The sequence below is a fragment of the Zea mays genome, chromosome 2 (assembly GCF_902167145.1).
Source record: "Zea mays cultivar B73 chromosome 2, Zm-B73-REFERENCE-NAM-5.0, whole genome shotgun sequence".
NCBI lineage: Eukaryota > Viridiplantae > Streptophyta > Magnoliopsida > Poales > Poaceae > Zea > Zea mays.
Window position 1 is genome coordinate 183,779,503 of NC_050097.1, and position 18,855 is coordinate 183,798,357.

The 18,855-nt window shown below is 50.4% G+C and overlaps 1 pseudogene; it reads right to left on the minus strand.

Moving 5' to 3' along the window:
* Positions 1-18,110: 18,110 nt before the first annotated feature.
* LOC111590961 (uncharacterized) lies at positions 18,111-18,274 on the minus strand (annotated as a pseudogene).
* Between the last annotated feature and the right edge of the window lie 581 nt (positions 18,275-18,855).

Below are 18,855 nucleotides of genomic sequence, written 5' to 3' on the forward strand. Positions count from 1 at the left end.
TACCCAAGTGAAGCGGGAAAAGTCATCAACAATAACTAAACCATACTTACTTCCTCCTATGCTTAGATAGGCGACAGGTCCGAAGAGGTCCATATGTAGCAGCTCCAGGGGTCTTGATGTGGTCATTACATTCTTGCTGTGATGTGCTCCTCCCACTTGTTTACCTGCTTGACAAGCTGCACAAGGTCTATCTTTTTCGAATTGCACGTTAGTTAAACCTATCACGTGTTCTCCCTTTAGAAGCTTGTGAAGGTTCTTCATCCCCACATGTGCTAAGCGACGATGCCATAGTCAGCCCATGCTAGTCTTAGCAATTAAGCATGCATCTAGACCGGCCTCTTCTTTTGCAAAATCAACTAAGTAAAGTTTGTCGTCTAATACACCCTTAAAAGCTAATGAACCATCACTTCTTCTAAAGACAGACACGTCTATGTTTGTGAATAAACAGTTATATCCCATATTGCATAATTGACTAACAGATAGTAAATTATATCCCAGAGACTCAACTAAAAACACATTGGAAATAGAGTGCTCATTTGAGATTGCAATTTTACCTAACCCTTTTACCTTGCCTTGGTTCCCATCACTGAATATTATTGAATCTTGGGAATCCTTGTTTTTGACGTAGGAGGTGAACATCTTCTTTTCCCCCGTCATATGGTTTGTGCATCCGCTGTCGATAATCCAGCTTGAACCCCCGGATGCATAAACCTGCAAGGCAATTTTAGGCTTGGGTCTTAGGTACCCAACTCATGTTGGGTCCTACAAGGTTAGCACAAATATCCTTAGGGACCCAAATGCAAGTTTTGTCTCCCTTGCATTTTGCCCCTAATTTTCTAGCAACTATCTTCCTATCCTTTCTACAAATAGCAAAGGAAACATTTAAAGCATGATATATTATGGAAGGACCATCCATAACTTTCCTAGAAACATGAACAATATTCTTTCTAGGCACATGATGAACATAACTCCTAGACATATCTCTATCATGCATATGAGAAGAACTAGAAGCAAACATAGCATGTGAATCATAAGTATGTGAATCATAACTTCTATAGTCATTTCTAGTATGTCTCCTATTATGATACATAAAAGCATGGTTCTTTTTAGTACTACTTGCCATAGGAGCCTTCCCTTTCTCCTTGGCGGGGATGGGAACCTTATGGCTTGTTAAGTTCTTGGCTTCCCTCTTGAAGCCAAGTCCATCCTTAATTGAGGGGTGTCTACCAATCGTGTAGGCATCCCTCGCAAATTTTAGCTTATCAAATTCGCTCTTGCTAGTCTTAAGTTGAGCATTAAGACTAGTCAATTCATCATTAAGTTTGGAAATTGAAACTAGGTGTTCACTACAAGCATCAATGTCAAAATCTTTACACCTATTACAAGTTGCAACAATTTCTACACAAGATGTTGATTTTCTAGCAATTTCTAACTTAGCATTCAAATCATCAATAATGCTCCTTAAGTTAGAAATTGTCTCATGGCAAGAAGATAATTCACAAGAAAGCATTTCATTTCTTTTAACTTCTAGAGCATGAGATTTTTGTGCTTCTACAAATTTGTCATGTTCTTCATATAACAAATCCTCTTGCTTTTCTAAAAGCCTATTCTTATCATTCAAGGCATCAATCAATTCATTAATTTTATCTACATTGGTTCTATCTAGGCCCTTAAATAAACATGAATAATCTATTTCATCCTCATCACTAGATTCGTCCTCACTTGAAGAAGCATAAGTAGAGTTTCGAGTACATACCTTCTTCTCCCTTGCCATAAGGCATGTGTGACGCTCGTTGGGGAAGAGGGATGACTTGTTGAAGGCGGTGGCGGCGAGTCCTTCATTGTCGGAGTCGGAAGAGGAGCAATCCGAATCCCACTCCTTGCCTAGATGTGCCTCGCCCTTTGCCTTCTTATAGTTCTTCTTCTTCTCCCTCTCGTTCCCTTGATCCTGATCACTATCATTGTCGGGACAGTTAGCAATAAAATGACCAAGCTTACCACATTTGAAGCATGAGCGCTTCCCCTTTGTCTTGGTCTTGCTTGATTGCCCCTTGCGACCTTTTAGCGTCGTCTTGAATCTCTTGATGATGAGAGCCATCTCTTCATCATTAAGTCCAGCCGCCTCAATTTGTGCCACCTTGCTAGGTAGCGTCTCCTTGCTTCTTGTTGCCTTGAGAGCAAGAGGTTGAGGCACATTGATTGGACCATTCAATGCGTCGTCCACGTATCTTGCTTCCTTGATCATCATTCGCCCGCTCACGAACTTTCCAAGTATCTCCTCGGGCGTCATCTTGGTGTACCTAGGATTCTCACGAATATTGTTTACAAGATGAGGATCAAGGACAGTAAAAGACCTTAGCATTAGGCGGACGACGTCGTGGTCCGTCCATCGCGTGCTTCCATAGCTTCTTATCTTGTTGACAAGGGTCTTGAGCCGATTGTACGTTTGGGTTGGCTCTTCTCCCCTTATCATAGCGAATCTCCCGAGTTCGCCCTCCACCAGCTCCATCTTGGTGAGCATTGTGACGTCATTCCCCTCATGAGAGATCTTGAGGGTGTCCCAAATTTGCTTGGCGTTATCCAAGCCGCTCACTTTGTGGTATTCATCCCTGCACAATGAAGCTAGAAGAACAGTAGTAGCTTGTGCATTTTTATGAATTTGCTCATTAATGAACATGGGACTATCCGTACTATCAAAGTGCATTCCACTCTCTACAATCTCCCATATACTAGGATGGAGAGAGAACAAGTGACTACGCATTTTGTGACTCCAAAATCCATAGTCCTCTCCATCAAAATGAGGAGGTTTACCAAGTGGAATAGATAATAAATGAGCATTTGTACTTTGAGGAATACGAGAGTAATCAAAAGAAAAGTTCGAATTGACCGTTTTCTTTTTCTCGTAGTCGTCGTCGTCCTTTTGGGAAGAGGAAGATTCGTCGCTGTCGTAGTAGACGATCTCCTTGATGCGCCTTGTCTTCTTCTTTCCGTCTTTGCGCTTGTGGCTCGAGCCCGAGTCGGTAGGCTTGTCATCCTTCGGCTCATTGAAGATAGACTCCTTCTCGTTGTTGTTGACCACCATCCCCTTTCCCTTAGGATCCATCTCTTCGGGCGATTAGTCCCTCTTGAAGAGAATGGCTCCGATACCAATTGAGAGCACCTAGAGGGGGGTGAATAGGTGATCCTGTAAAAACTTAAACTTAAAGCCACAAAAACTTGATTAACGTTAACACAATAATTGCCAAGTGGCTAGAGAGTAGTCTCAACAAAACACAATAACCACAAGATATCAATCACAGAGATGGCACAGTGGTTTATCCCGTGGTTCGGCCTAGACCAACGCTTGCCTACTCCACGTTGTGGCGTCCCAACGGACGAGGGTTGCAATCAACCCCTCTCAAGTGGTCCAAAGACCCACTTGAATACCACGGTGTTTTGCTTTGCTTTTCTTAATCCCGTTCGCGAGGAATCTCCACAACTTGGAGTCTCTCGCCCTTACAATGATGTTCACCAAGAAGCACGGAGTAAGAGAGGGATTAGCAACTCACACAAGACACAAAGATCACAGCAAATACGCACACACAAGACCCAGACTTAAGCTCAAGAGACTAGCACACTAGAACGGAGCTCAAATCACTAGAATGTCGAACAAGTGCGCAGGAATGGAGTGTGAGTGATCAAGAGTGCTCAAGGAATGCTTCGTATTATCCTCCATGCGCCTAGGGGTCCCTTTTATAGCCCCAAGGCAGCTAGGAGTCGTTGAGAGCAATCTGGGAAGGCAATTCTTGCCTTCTGTCGTCTGGCGCACCGGACAGTCTGGTGCACACCGGACACTGTCCGGTGCCTGATTTCTTTCCTTCTATGGCGAAGCCGACCGTTGGCAGTCTTGGAGCCGTTGGCGCACCGGACATGTCCAGTGCACACCGGACAGTCCGGTGCACACCGGACAGTCCGGTGCCTTCTTCTAGCCGTTGGCTCGGCCACGTGTCCCGCGCAGATCGCGCGGCCGACCGTTGGCCCGGCAGACCGTTGGCCCACCGGACAGTCCGGTGAATTATAGTCGTACGTCGCCGGTGAATTCCCGAGAGCGGCAAGTTCACTCGAGCCAGCTTGGCGCACCGGACACTGTCCGGTGCACCACCGGACAGTCCGGTGCTCCCAGACTGAGCAGAGTCTTGGCTGCTCGAGCCAAGACAATTCCAATTCGATTTTTCCTGTTTCCAGCACTTAGACACAATACATTAGTCTCTAAAACAATGTACTAAGTCTGAGAAACATACATTTATCCTCGATTTGTACTTTGTCCACCATTTTACACTTAGGCACTTGTGTTGGACACTATATGTCACACCCGGTTTTAGAAGGCAAACCGAATGCGAACCATGTACGTGCCAGGATCAGTTATTCACGTACACAGCAGTTACATAACATGGACATCATCACACAGTGCTCAAAATAGTATTAAGAAGGGAAATAGTCGATTACATCATACGTCTGAGACGTCCATATAGTTCTTACAATAAATCAAAGTGCGGAAAAGAAACGTAGATAACCGCGGCCTTCACAGGCAGCCGACTGGGGGTTGCTGCTAACCCACACCTAGAACTCGTCGTAGTCTTGGAACTCCTGGAAGTCTCCTTCCACAGCTTCATCTTCGCCTGAGCAGTGGTTGCAATGCTAACAACCTGGGGATGGGGGGGGGTTTGGTGTGTAGAGCAAGGGTGAGTACACATCAACATACTCAGCAAGTATCCTATTTGGCTGTAGTGGACTAGCTTTATGTGGGGATAAGTCAAGCAGTTGCTTTTAGTTGGTCAGATTATTACTTACTAGTAGAAAGCCAAGTTTTAGCATTAACCCAAGTTATTAACCCGATGTACCCTTTCCAAACGGAAAGAATACCACTTACCAGCACCATAGTCATAACCAGAATCATCGATCTCATAACCACCTGTACCAAAGTATCTCTGATCAAGTACCACTAATCACTGGAGCTCCCTTGGCCGCTCATAACCGCGAGCACGGCTGATATATCAGTTTTCAAACACTCTGCAGAGGTTGTGCACTTTACCCACGAGCCGTGATTCCCATTCTGCCCGGAGATCATGACTCTCCATTGATCACTACCAAGGTGACCCAGCAGGGCATCACTACGTAGCCTTTACAAAGATTCCCCGGGACTGTAGCCACCCGTTAGGTTTCCTAAATGCACCGCACTCCTCCCCAAGGGGCGAACCCAAACTTGGCAGAGCGAGCCGCATACACCGAGCCCCATTGACGGCACGACGGCTAAGTGAACTACACCCCGGATCCTCTAATTATTCAGCTAAGGGCACCCCATTCCACCCTCATGGTTGCACTGTTTTCCCGGGCGGTCATCCATAGAACAGGTCCTTACGGAGAGGCACTCGAGAAACCGCTCGAGCCCCCTTGATGACCACAAGCATAACATCATAATAAGAGAAGGGAAAACAGCGTATCATAGATATTCTCATCATGTTCATTGATTAGAGTTTGAGCAATAGCATAAAGCTAAACAGTAATAATCCAACCCAAATAGGTAAACAAGGACATGGATAACAAAAGCTAGTCAATCCTTAGGCATAAATGTGTAAAGCGGGAGGTGAATTAAATAATGAATAGGACATAGATAGGTCAAGGGACACTTGCCTCCACCAACCGACTGCTGCTCAGGGGCTTCTCCTGCGAGTTCCTCGGGCTCTTCAACTGGATCGTTCTCTATGCGAGCACAAACATACATACATCCACACATTTAATACAAAAGAACAGTACACCATACAATAGAATGCAATAAGTAAACAGACGTTCCACGCGGGCTCGCGAGTACGGTTAAGAGAGAAAGAGGAAAAGACAGTCGAGAAACGATCACGTTGCATGATTATAAATTAGCCACTAGCTTAATGGAAGGAAATTTAATGTAGACACTATGTTTAGCGTAAAGTAAAGTCATGTTTCATGTCTAATTATTATAAGCAGGTGGAGATAAATAAAAGGATGGTCGCGTGGCGAGACGCGCGACAAGGCTCTCTAAAACAAATTAAGAAGTTAACGACTCGTCGCGCGACTGAGCACGCAGCGAGACACTTTGCCTTAGTTAAGAGGAGACGTTAAGCGTCGCGCGACGAAGCGCACGATGGCATACGTCGACTAAACTGAGTCTAAAGTGGAACGTCGCGCGAATACACACGCGACGTTACACCTTAAACAACCTGAAACAAAATGGATCGTCGCGCGACGAAGCGCACGACGCAACACAGGATAGAATCTGAATTTTAGACAAATCACCGCGAGCGCGACGATCCGCGAGCGCACGACGCTAATTAACAAATAATCACCGCGAGCGCGGGCGAGCGGGGACACGGTCGGGCGAGGCCGGGACGGGGAACGGGCGGCCGAGCTGGGGCCAGGGCGGTTGAACCGGCCAGGGGGCGGTTGAAACGGCCAGGGGCGGCCGAGCCGGGGGCGGGGGGGGGGGGGGGGGCGGGCGAGCGGGGCTCGCCGCGCCGCGGGAGGGCGTCGAGCCACCATGGTCGGCCGGGCGAGCGCCGCCGGGGAGGGAGGCCGGGCGGGGCCGAGCGCCGCGCGGGGAGGCCGGGCGGGGGCCGCGCCGCCGCGCCGAGGGGGCCGGGCGGGGGCCGCGCCGCCGCGCCGCCGCGCCGAGGGGCCGAGCGAGGGCCGCGCCGCCACGCCGAGGAGGCCGGGCGGGGGCCGCGCCGCCGCGTCGAGGGGCCGAGCGGGGGCCGCGCCGCCGGGGCGGGGTCGGGGTCGGGGTCGGGGTCGGGGTCGGGGAGCCGAGCGCCGCCGCGGGAGGGAGGCCGGGCGGGCGAGCCGGGGGCGGGCGCCGAGCGCCGCCGCGGGGAGGGCGAGCGGGCGGGCAGGGGCGCCGCCGCGGGGAGGGCCGAGCGGGCGGGCAGGGGCGCCGCCGCGCCGGGCAGGGACGGGGTCGGGCGCGGGCAGGGGGAAGAGGGAGGGTGCGCGCGCGGGGGAGAAGAGGAGGGAGAGAGAGAGAGAGGAGAAGGGGAGGGGAGGGGAGCTCACCTCGGGGTCCAAAATCCGGTGATCGCCGTCTCCAAACCCTAGGGCACCACGGGGAGAGAGAGGTGGAAGAGGGAGAGGAGAGGTTGTTGCGCGGGAGATCCAAATGAGAGAGAGAGGAGGGGGGGCGCATGGGGGGGTTTTGGGCGCCAGGGACGCGCAGGCCGGGGCGGGCCGGGCCACTTCGCGGGTCGAAAACCCACGACGAGCGCGACCACTAAACGGAATTAAATCGCGAACCTAAATCCGGAACAGAACGAGACGAACATTCAACATCAGACAAAGAAATGTGCTTCGGCATGATGCAACACCCATGACACTTAGGTTTTGGTTTATACATGACACGGACACCTGCCGCTATACTGGTTTGAAATTGGAAAGAAGGAGCAAACGAGGAAAGAGAAAAGAGAGTAACGCCCGAATTTGGTGAAAGAAAAGAAGAAAAAATTCTACCCCCAAATTCAGGGCATTACAAACCTATCCCCCTTAAAAGAATCTCGCCCTCGAGATTCAGGGTTGGCTAGCAAAGAGCTCAGGGTATTTAGCCATCAGATCATCTTCACGCTCCCAGGTTGCTTCTTCCTCAGAGTGGTGATCCCATCTGACTTTGCACATTCTGATGGTCTTCCTTCGGGTGACTCTGTCTGCAACCTCAAGGATTTGCACTGGCTTCTCAACGTAGGTCAAGTCCTCCTGGACTTCAAGACCTTCCACTGGCAACTGCTCTTCTGGCACACGCAAGCACTTCTTCAACTGAGACACATGAAAGACATCATGCACAGCTGACAAATTCTCGGGCAAACTGAGCTGATAGGCCACTTCTCCATGTCTTGCAAGAATCTGATACGGACCGATGTAGCGGGGTGCTAGCTTGCCTTTCACTCCGAATCTTCTGACTCCTCTGATCGGTGACACTTTCAGATAGACAAAATCTCCGACTTTGAAACTCAGCTCTCTTCTTCTTGTGTCTGCATAGCTTCGCTGCCTCGATTGCGCTATCTTCAGATTCTCTCGGACCATCTTGATGTTCTCTTCGGCTTCAAGCAAAATGTCTGGCCCAAACACTTGCTTTTCTCCAGGCTGATCCCATTGCAACGGAGTTCTACAACTCCTTCCATAAAGCGCCTGAAATGGTGACATCTTCAAACTGGCCTGGTAACTGTTGTTATAGGAAAACTCTGCATAAGGCAATCTCTTATCCCATCCGGACTGATCATGCAACGCACAGGCTCTCAGCATGTCTTCAAGAATTTGATTGGTCCTTTCGGTCTGGCCATCTGTCTGCGGGTGATAAGCTGAACTGAAATTCAGATGCGTGCCCAAAGCTTCATGCAACTGCTGCCAGAAATGAGAGGTGAACTGCGTTCCTCTGTCTGACACTATCTTCTTTGGCACACCATGAAGACAAACGATCCGAGACATATACAATTCTGCCAATACTGCACTGCTGTAGTTGGTCTTGACAGGTATGAAGTGGGCTGACTTGGTCAAGCGGTCCACTACTACCCAAATGGAATCGTAGCCGGCTCGAGTGCGAGGCAATCCGACTATGAAATCCATACCAATTTCATCCCATTTCCACTGAGGGATCTGCAACGGTTGCAACAATCCGGCAGGTCTCTGGTGCTCTGCCTTAATTCTTCGACAACTATCACACATAGCCACATGCTCTGCGATTTCCCTCTTCATTCCGTACCACCAGAATTTCTTCTTCAGATCCTGATACATCTTCTCACTGCCAGGGTGAATCGAATAGGCTGTCTCATGAGCTTCCTTGAGAATCAACTCCCGAATAGACTGGACATTGGGAACACACAAGCGGTCTTTGAACCATATCACGCCTTCTGCATCTTCTCGAAAATCTTTGCCTTTGCCTTCTAGAATCAGTCGCCGGATCTCACTGATTTTCTCATCATTCTTCTGCGCTTCTTTGATTTCGCGCTCCAAGGTAGGTTCCAATTCAACTGTAACTCCTCGCGAATTGTTCAGAAATCCGAGACTCAACCTGTCGAACTCTTTGGCCAACTCATAAGGCATCGGACGAGCGACCATCAGATTGACTTGACTCTTTCTGCTCAAAGCATCTGCCACTACGTTTGCTTTGCCTGGATGGTAATGAATCTCCAACTCATAATCTTTGATCAACTCTAACCATCTTCGCTGCCTCATGTTCAACTCTGACTGAGTGAATATGTACTTCAGACTCTTGTGATCTGTGTAGACATCGCATTTCTGTCCATACAGATAGTGCCTCCATGACTTCAGTGCATGAACCACTGCTGCCAACTCTAGATCATGGATTGGGTAATTCTTCTCATGAACCTTCAGCTGTCGGGACGAGTAAGCCACAACTCTTCCCTCTTGCATCAACACACATCCCAAACCTGTGTAACAAGCATCACAATACACCGAGAAGGGCTTGTGCACATCAGGCAAGACTAGGACAGGCGCTGTAGTCAACTTCTCTTTCAGCGCTTCAAAGGCCTCTTGACATTTCTGGGTCCACTTGAACTCAACTTTGTTGCCTAGCAACGCTGTCATTGGTTTCGCAATCTTCGAAAACCCTTCAATGAATCGCCGATAATATCCGGCCATTCCAATGAAGCTCTTGATTCCTCTAGCATCTGTTGGCGCTTTCCAGTTCAAAATGTCTGCCACTTTCTTCGGATCCACAACCAATCTTTCTTTGTTGATTATGTGACCCAAGAACAGGACTTCACTGATCCAGAACTCACACTTGCTCAACTTTGCATACAACTGGTGCTCTCGCAATCTCTGCAATACCATCCTCAAATGATCTGCGTGCTCTTCTTCGCTTTGAGAATAAACCAGAATGTCATCAATGAATACCACCACAAACTTATCAAGGTAATCCATGAATACACTTCATCAAGTTCATGAAGAACGCTGGCGCATTGGTCAAACCAAAAGACATCACTGTGAACTCGTACAAACCATACTTGGAAATGAATGCCGTCTTCGGAATGTCCGAAGGTCGGATCCTGAGCTGATGATAACCTGACCTCAGATCAATCTTGGAGAACACACTGGCTCCTCTCAACTGGTCGAACAGATCTTCTATTCTGGGCAAAGGATACTTGTTCTTGATCGTGACCTCATTCAAAGCTCGATAATCGATACACATCCTCTTGGTGCCATCTTTCTTTTCCACACTTATATTCAAACAAATGCTATCGCCTCGAATTCTACCACCGGCTGAGTCAATTTGAATGGGGGTTGACATGGTAGTAATTGGAAGATTATGTGCTTCTACCCATGATGCAGCAATGAAAGAATGCGTTGCTCCAGTATCAAATAACACTTCTGCAATATGGGAGTCGACTGGGAACATACCTACTATCATGCCGGGGGTCTCCTGAACTGCTTCAGCCTCCAAGTGGTTCAGCCTTCCATGATTATAGCGCGGCTGAGAGCGATTGCCTACTCCGGGCTGAGGCACATTCTGCTTTGCCGGGGCATTGGGGCCTGACTGCTGCTGGGCTGCCTTCTTCGGACATTGCATCACCCAGTGGCCTTGCTCTCCACAGTGGAAACATGCCCTGTTTCCAACCTGAGCTGGTGCTGCCTGATTGTTCTGCTGGCTTGCTGGGGCAGGAAGACGAGGTGCCTGCTGATTCTGCCTTTGAAACTGACCTCCTGACTGATTGCTCTGACGGTTCTGGTACTGGTGCTGAGGATACTGCCTTTGAAACTGCTGATGCTGCTGAGGTGGACGCTGGTTCTGCCTGAACTGCTGAGGTTGATTGCTTGAGAAACGAGGACGACTGCTGTTTCCAGGCTGGGGTCCACTGATCTTGCGTTTACGATCTTCCATCTCCTTACGCTTTCTCTCTGTCATGATTGCTCTGTCAATCAGGTGCTGGAATGTCGGGAAGGTGTGATTCATCAGCTGATACTGAAGAGGGTCAACCAAGCCTCTCAGGAAACGGTACTGTCGCTTGGCGTCGGTGTTGACATCTTCAGGAGCATAGCGAGACAATTGCAGAAACTTGTCCCGGTACTCGCTGACAGACGATGGCCCTTGCTTGAGAGCCAGGAACTCCTCCTTCTTCACTGTCATCAGACCTGCAGGAACATGGTACTGACGAAAGCTACCTCTAAACTCTTCCCAGGTGATGGCGTCAGGGTGGGCATGGGTGGCGAGGTAAGACTCCCACCATGATTGGGCTGCTCCTCTCAACAGACGGGGGCCATACAAGACTTTCTCCCTGTCATCGCACTGAGCGGTATGCAACTCCCGCTCCACAGTGCGCAGCCAGTCTTCAGCATCCATGGGGTCAGAGGAATGAGTGAACGTTGGTGGATGACCTCTCATGAATTCAGCACGCTTGTCTCTGGGCATCTGAGGCATCTGAGGTTGAGGTGGGGCCTGCTGCTGTTGCTGCTGCTGCTGCTGAATGGCGGCCAAAGTCTGACCAATGGCTTGAACTGCCTGAGTCTGCATCAGAAACATCTGCTCGATGGACATCGGGGGCGGGGGCGGCAGGTGCTGCTGCTGGGGCACCTCCTCCTGTTGAGCGGCTCGCTCCTACTGAGCACGCCTTCCTCCTCTGCGCCTGTTCTCTGACATCTGCAGAATGCAACCACACATCAGAACTGATCTGGCAAACCTTGCAGCATAAGGAAAGAGGATAGAATTCTTCAACAGCACTGAACAGATGAGCATCTTCACTGATCTCCAACACAGACCACACAGCTTCTCAGATAAAGAGGAAAGTGGAATAAAAGGTTTCCCAACTATATAACTAACTCCATTAACATAATAGGTAAACCAAAATGCAGGGGATACCCACACTCTGGTGACAGTCATTACAAAGATCCAAACCAAACATAGTTCATCATGACAAACATAGATGCACAGGATATAGCAAACTACCCTGTCTAACTAAGACTAACTAAGACCGAGACTAACGCTAAGACTGAAGCTTCTACGTATATATTTCGTATTAATTACAAGATCCAACTCTAACGATTTATGGTTCTAGAGTTATCTTGGTCTTGCAGTCGGGATTGCCATAAGACTGGTGTCCACGCTGAGGTGAGCGGTACAGGTGCTGAGTCCCAACGGGAGCGGGGGAACCACCATCCAAGTGACGACGTTCCGCGCGCTCAGCCCGCAGCAGGGCGATCTCAGCACGAGCCCTACCCAGCTCATCTAATGCATGGTCCAGCTCCGTGTTTAGCACGGCGGCTAGGTTGACTGTGCTGCTCAACCTAGGATTGCCCTCACCGACAGGTGAGACAATCACGCCTCCTGTGCTGCCAGATGGACGGCGGGGGTAATACTTCAGGTCAAGACCGTCAGCTGCCCCACCGAAAACCGAGCAGTAGTGCGAAAGCGCACGCCGTGCAGCATCTTGCATGGCTGCCTCAGCTGAGTCCCGCTCAGAGATAGAATAGTGCTCTGAACAGGCCTCCGCACCCTGGAGACTGTTCTCCGGGCAGCGCACCAAGCAGGTTGCCTCCCAGCGGTCCGGGTAGACCCCGCGACTATGCTGGTAGACCACACAGCGATACTCGACGGACCAAGTATGCCGGTTAAATGCCCGACGTAGCAGGGTGTCGAGCGCATCGTGGAAGTGACACCCGCGAGCAGCGTCGCGAGTGATGGGTCGAGCAACCCATCCTTCCGGCTCAAGGTTAGCAGAGAAGTCGGTGTCGTGGCTCGAGCTGTCGTCGCCATCTCCGTCGTCTGGGTCTCCTCCAGCAGCTACTCCAGAAGCTGGGGCGCCCAGTGGTGATGCAGGGGGCGCCTCCAGAGGAAGCACAGGGGAGCAGCTCCTCACAGACTCTATCTCCTGGTGGAGCGAGAAAGAAGAGCCCTGCTGCTCCTGTCGTCGACGTTCCTGCTCCTCATGCAGGCGGTGGTGTAGTCTCTCCAAGTGGCTGGACTGTCCGGCCACGGGACGGCGAAGCGGACGCTCAGCAAGGCGGGAGGGTAAGAAGGGGATGACTGACTTTCGTGCAGTGTGTCTAAGTCGAGCCATCTACAAAAGACATCGCAAGCAAAAGGGTAAGAACAGAATTAATATGACCAGCAAATAATGAATCATAAGTAAATGAAGGATTAGAATAAAACATGATTTTCAGCAAGGTATAATATATAGTAGAACATAGGTTTGGTCGGTATGACCAACTTTTGAAGAGATATCAAAGTCAAGGCAGAGACAGAGGTCTATAGTCCTTAGAGCGACCATTCTACTCTAGGTTAGCGGTCCTACAGTCAGCACGGCTTTGATACCACTTATGTCACACCCGGTTTTAGAAGGCAAACCGAATGCGAACCATGTACGTGCCAGGATCAGTTATTCACGTACACAGCAGTTACATAACATGGACATCATCACACAGTGCTCAAAATAGTATTAAGAAGGGAAATAGTCGATTACATCATACGTCTGAGACGTCCATATAGTTCTTACAATAAATCAAAGTGCGGAAAAGAAACGTAGATAACCGCGGCCTTCACAGGCAGCCGACTGGGGGTTGCTGCTAACCCACACCTAGAACTCGTCGTAGTCTTGGAACTCCTGGAAGTCTCCTTCCACAGCTTCATCTTCGCCTGAGCAGTGGTTGCAACGCTGACAACCTGGGGATGGGGGGGTTTGGTGTGTAGAGCAAGGGTGAGTACACATCAACATACTCAGCAAGTATCCTGTTTGGCTGTAGTGGACTAGCTTTATGTGGGGATAAGTCAAACAGTTGCTTTTAGTTGGTCAGATTATTACTTACTAGTAGAAAGCCAAGTTTTAGCATTAACCCAAGTTATTAACCCGATGTACCCTTTCCAAACGGAAAGAATACCACTTACCAGCACCATAGTCATAACCAGAATCATCGATCTCATAACCACCTGTACCAAAGTATCTCTGATCAAGTACCACTAATCACTGGAGCTCCCTTGGCCGCTCATAACCGCGAGCACGGCTGATATATCAGTTTTCAAACACTCTGCAGAGGTTGTGCACTTTACCCACGAGCCGTGATTCCCATTCTGCCCGGAGATCATGACTCTCCATTGATCACTACCAAGGTGACCCAGCAGGGCATCACTACGTAGCCTTTACAAAGATTCCCCGGGACTGTAGCCACCCGTTAGGTTTCCTAAATGCACCACACTCCTCCCCAAGGGGCGAACCCAAACTTGGCAGAGCGAGCCGCATACACCGAGCCCCATTGACGGCACGACGGCTAAGTGAACTACACCCCGGATCCTCTAATTATTCAGCTAAGGGCACCCCATTCCACCCTCATGGTTGCACTGTTTTTCCCGGGCGGTCATCCATAGAACAGGTCCTTACGGAGAGGCACTCGAGAAACCGATCGAGCCCCCTTGATGACCACAAGCATAACATCATAATAAGAGAAGGGAAAACAGCGTATCATAGATATTCTCATCATGTTCATTGATTAGAGTTTGAGCAATAGCATAAAGCTAAACAGTAATAATCCAACCCAAATAGGTAAACAAGGACATGGATAACAAAAGCTAGTCAATCCTTGGGCATAAATGTGTAAAGCGGGAGGTGAATTAAATAATGAATAGGACATAGATAGGTCAAGGGACACTTGCCTCCACCAACCGACTGCTGCTCAGGGGCTTCTCCTGCGAGTTCCTCGGGCTCTTCAACTGGATCGTTCTCTATGCGAGCACAAACATACATACATCCACACATTTAATACAAAAGAACAGTACACCATACAATAGAATGCAATAAGTAAACAGACGTTCCACGCGGGCTCGCGAGTACGGTTAAGAGAGAAAGAGGAAAAGACAGTCGAGAAACGATCACGTTGCATGATTATAAATTAGCCACTAGCTTAATGGAAGGAAATTTAATGTAGACACTATGTTTAGCGTAAAGTAAGTCATGTTTCATGTCTAATTATTATAAGCAGGTGGAGATAAATAAAAGGATGGTCGCGCGGCGAGACGCGCGACAAGGCTCTCTAAAACAAATTAAGAAGTTAACGACTCGTCGCGCGACTGAGCACGCAGCGAGACACTTTGCCTTAGTTAAGAGGAGACGTTAAGCGTCGCGCGACGAAGCGCACGACGGCATACGTCGACTAAACTGAGTCTAAAGTGGAACGTCGCGCGAATACACACGCGACGTTACACCTTAAACAACCTGAAACAAAATGGATCGTCGCGCGACGAAGCGCACGACGCAACACAGGATAGAATCTGAATTTTAGACAAATCCGTCGCGCGGCGAAGCGCGCGACGCAACACGCTAATTAACAAATAATCACCGCGAGCGCGGGCGAGCGGGGACACGGTCGGGCGAGGCCGGGACGGGGAACGGGCGGCCGAGCTGGGGCCAGGGCGGTTGAACCGGCCAGGGGGCGGTTGAACCGGCCAGGGGCGGCCGAGCCGGGGGCGGGGGGGGCGCGCGGGCGAGCGGGGCTCGCCGCGCCGCGGGAGGGCGCCGAGCCACCATGGTCGGCCGGGCCGAGGGGCGGGGCGGGCGAGCGCCGCCGGGGAGGGCAGCCGGGCGGGGCCGAGCGCCGCCGCGGGCGGGAGGCCGGGCGGGGGAGCGCCGCGCGGGGAGGCCGGGCGGGGGCCGCGCCGCCGCGCCGAGGGGCCGAGCGGGGGCCGCGCCGCCACGCCGAGGAGGCCGGGCGGGGGCCGCGCCGCCGCGCCGAGGGGCCGAGCGGGGGCCGCGCCGCCGGGGCGGGGTCGGGGTCGGGGTCGGGGTCGGGGAGCCGAGCGCCGCCGCGGGAGGGAGGCCGGGCGGGCGAGCCGGGGGCGGGCGCCGAGCGTCGCCGCGGGGAGGGCGAGCGGGCGGGCAGGGGCGCCGCCGCGGGGAGGGCCGAGCGGGCGGGCAGGGGCGCCGCCGCGCCGGGCAGGGACGGGGTCGGGCGCGGGCAGGGGGAAGAGGGAGGGTGCGCGCGCGGGGGAGAAGAGGAGGGAGAGAGAGAGAGAGAGGAGAAGGGGAGGGGAGGGGAGCTCACCTCGGGGTCCAAAATCCGGTGATCGCCGTCTCCAAACCCTAGGGCACCACGGGGAGAGAGAGGTGGAAGAGGGAGAGGAGAGGTTGTTGCGCGGGAGATCCAAATGAGAGAGAGAGGAGGGGGGGCGCATGGGGGGGTTTTGGGCGCCAGGGGCGCGCAGGCCGGGGCGGGCCGGGCCACTTCGCGGGTCGAAAACCCACGACGAGCGCGACCACTAAACGGAATTAAATCGCGAACCGAAATCCGGAACAGAACGAGACGAACATTCAACATCAGACAAAGAAATGTGCTTCGGCATGATGCAACACCCATGACACTTAGGTTTTGGTTTATACATGACACGGACACCTGCCGCTATACTGGTTTGAAATTGGAAAGAAGGAGCAAACGAGGAAAGAGAAAAGAGAGTAACGCCCGAATTTGGTGAAAGAAAAGAAGAAAAAATTCTACCCCCAAATTCAGGGCGTTACACTAAATCACCAAAATACTTAGAAATGGCCCAAGGGCACATTTCCCTTTCAGCAACACGACAAGCCATGTCGAGCCCCAAGCTACAAAGGCCAGGGGTCAGCATAGCCTACATGATGGCACCTAGGCCCATGCAGCCCGTGTTGTCTGCCATAATAAATACGAGACAACCAGGCGGCCCCGAGACCCACGAGTACGTGTGGCTTTAGCCTAGGTAGAATGTTTGGTTTGACCCTTGCCTTGTGGCTCTGTCCTAGGGAAGCCAATGCTGGCTGACCCCTCTCCCAGCCTATATAAGGGAGGGGTTGGCTCCTAGGCAAGGGGTTGAGTTCTTTCATATATGCACCTAGAAAGATGGACCCAGATGAATCGACGAACAGGAGGAGGAGCACCAACGAGGACCTAGAGGCCAAAACTCTGCCGCCCAAGCCAATACTTAGATAGGACTCCACTCTATAGCCTTTAGCTCCACTTCCACCCTGATAAGAGACTTGGGAGCCTCTCCTCCCTCTCTCGTCCGCTTATAACCCCTACTACGAGTTTTGTGTGATACCCTAGCCCAAGTGGATGTTGATATCTTGGCCCAAGGCTTAATATAATTAATAGAGTACTCATACCAACAAGGTGCATCTTCTTTTTCGTAAGACTATCTCAAAAGAACTTTTGGGTTAAGTGTGCTTGGCTTAGAGCAATTTTGGGATGGGTGACCGACCGGGAAGTTTTCTCAGGTGTGCATGAGTGAGGACAAAGTGCACAAAAAAGACTTGTGTTGGTCTGTGGGGATGATATATGATCCTAGAGGGCTACCAGGAGTAAGTAACGTCGGAACGGGAGTGGACGAGGTGTTACAAATGGCATCAGAGCGGACCTCACGGTTTCACGGGCGTGTGTGGGCTAGGGGTTCGGGTACATGGTGCATGTGGGCCCAGAGTGGTCACATGGCATGGCATATGACGACACTAGATATACAAACATGGCCAAGAGGGGAGGTTCCTGGCTTGGGGATGACCGATGAGGACGTCGGTCTTCTAAGGGGGTGGATTGTGATATCCTGGCCCTAGTGGATGTTGTTATCTAGGCCCAAGGCTTAATAGAATTAATAGAGTACTCATATAAACAAGTTGCGTCTTCTTTTTTAGAAGACTGTCTCGAAAGAACCTCTAGGTTAAGCGTGCTTGGCCTAGAGCAATTTTGGGATGGGTGACCGATTGAGAAGTTTTCTCGGGTGCGCATGAGTGAGGACAAAGTGCGCATAAAAGACTTGTGTTGGTCTGTGGGATGATATATGATCCTAGAGGGCTATCAGGAGTAAGTACTATCAGTCCCGGGGTGGATGTGGTATTACATTTTTATCATCAATGGTGTCGGTAGCACAAGCCGTTGATTAATGGAAGTAGGGACGTTCTGCCCGAACCAGTATAAATCTTGTGCCCACCACGCACACCCTCTAGAGCCCGGAACGCGCACAATAATTTACTTGTCAGGCCGAGGTTCGAAACACCGACAAGGTTTGTCAGCTCGGTCCCCCTAGACGCGTTCTGCTTAAGGCATGGTAGTTCAGTTGTTGTAAGGTTATTTGTTTTTATGTTGCCTATTTCATAATAAAATTGGGGTCACCCTTTTAAATAAGTGTGTTGCAACGACACACAAACATATTTGATATCCATAAAAATAAATTTAATATCAAAGCGAACATATAGTGCACATATCAGATATTAAACTGATAAGAACAAATATACACCTTACCTTAGCCAAAATGCAAAGAAAGGTTTAAGTTGAAAAGGAGCCCGACCCTTTTTATAGCTTGCTCGGTTGCTCATCCTCTTTTAGCTAACGAGGTGGTACTATGTGTGAGCACTGTGTTGTATGGCTTCATGTTCTATTGGGCTTGAGTGGTTTCTCAAAATCCACCATTATTAGGCAAGAACCGGGGAAGAGGAACATACATACGCGGTTCGCACGTGACGCACGACACACGACGCACGAACCTAGTGCTTGAAAGGGGTAGAGATGGATACACACTAAGGCTCTCCCCAGCAGCTCTCCTATCAAATTCCCTATCTCATCTCTTATTTCAAACTCCACTCTGCAAACAGTACTATTTACAGTGCAAAAACAGTGTATTGCACGACCATATACACGATCTACTGGACACATGTAGGAAATGGTGGCTTCTAAGAGGTGGGTGCATTAGGACTGCTATTTTTCACACTAATCTAGGCCAATAATTAATCTCTTAAACAAAACATATACGAATAACCAAACAAGCTAGTGCAACTAACGTTTTGTTTAAGTTTTGCTATCTCTACCGCCAAACTAGTTTTGCAACCTAAGTTCCAATCCTTCCAAGTA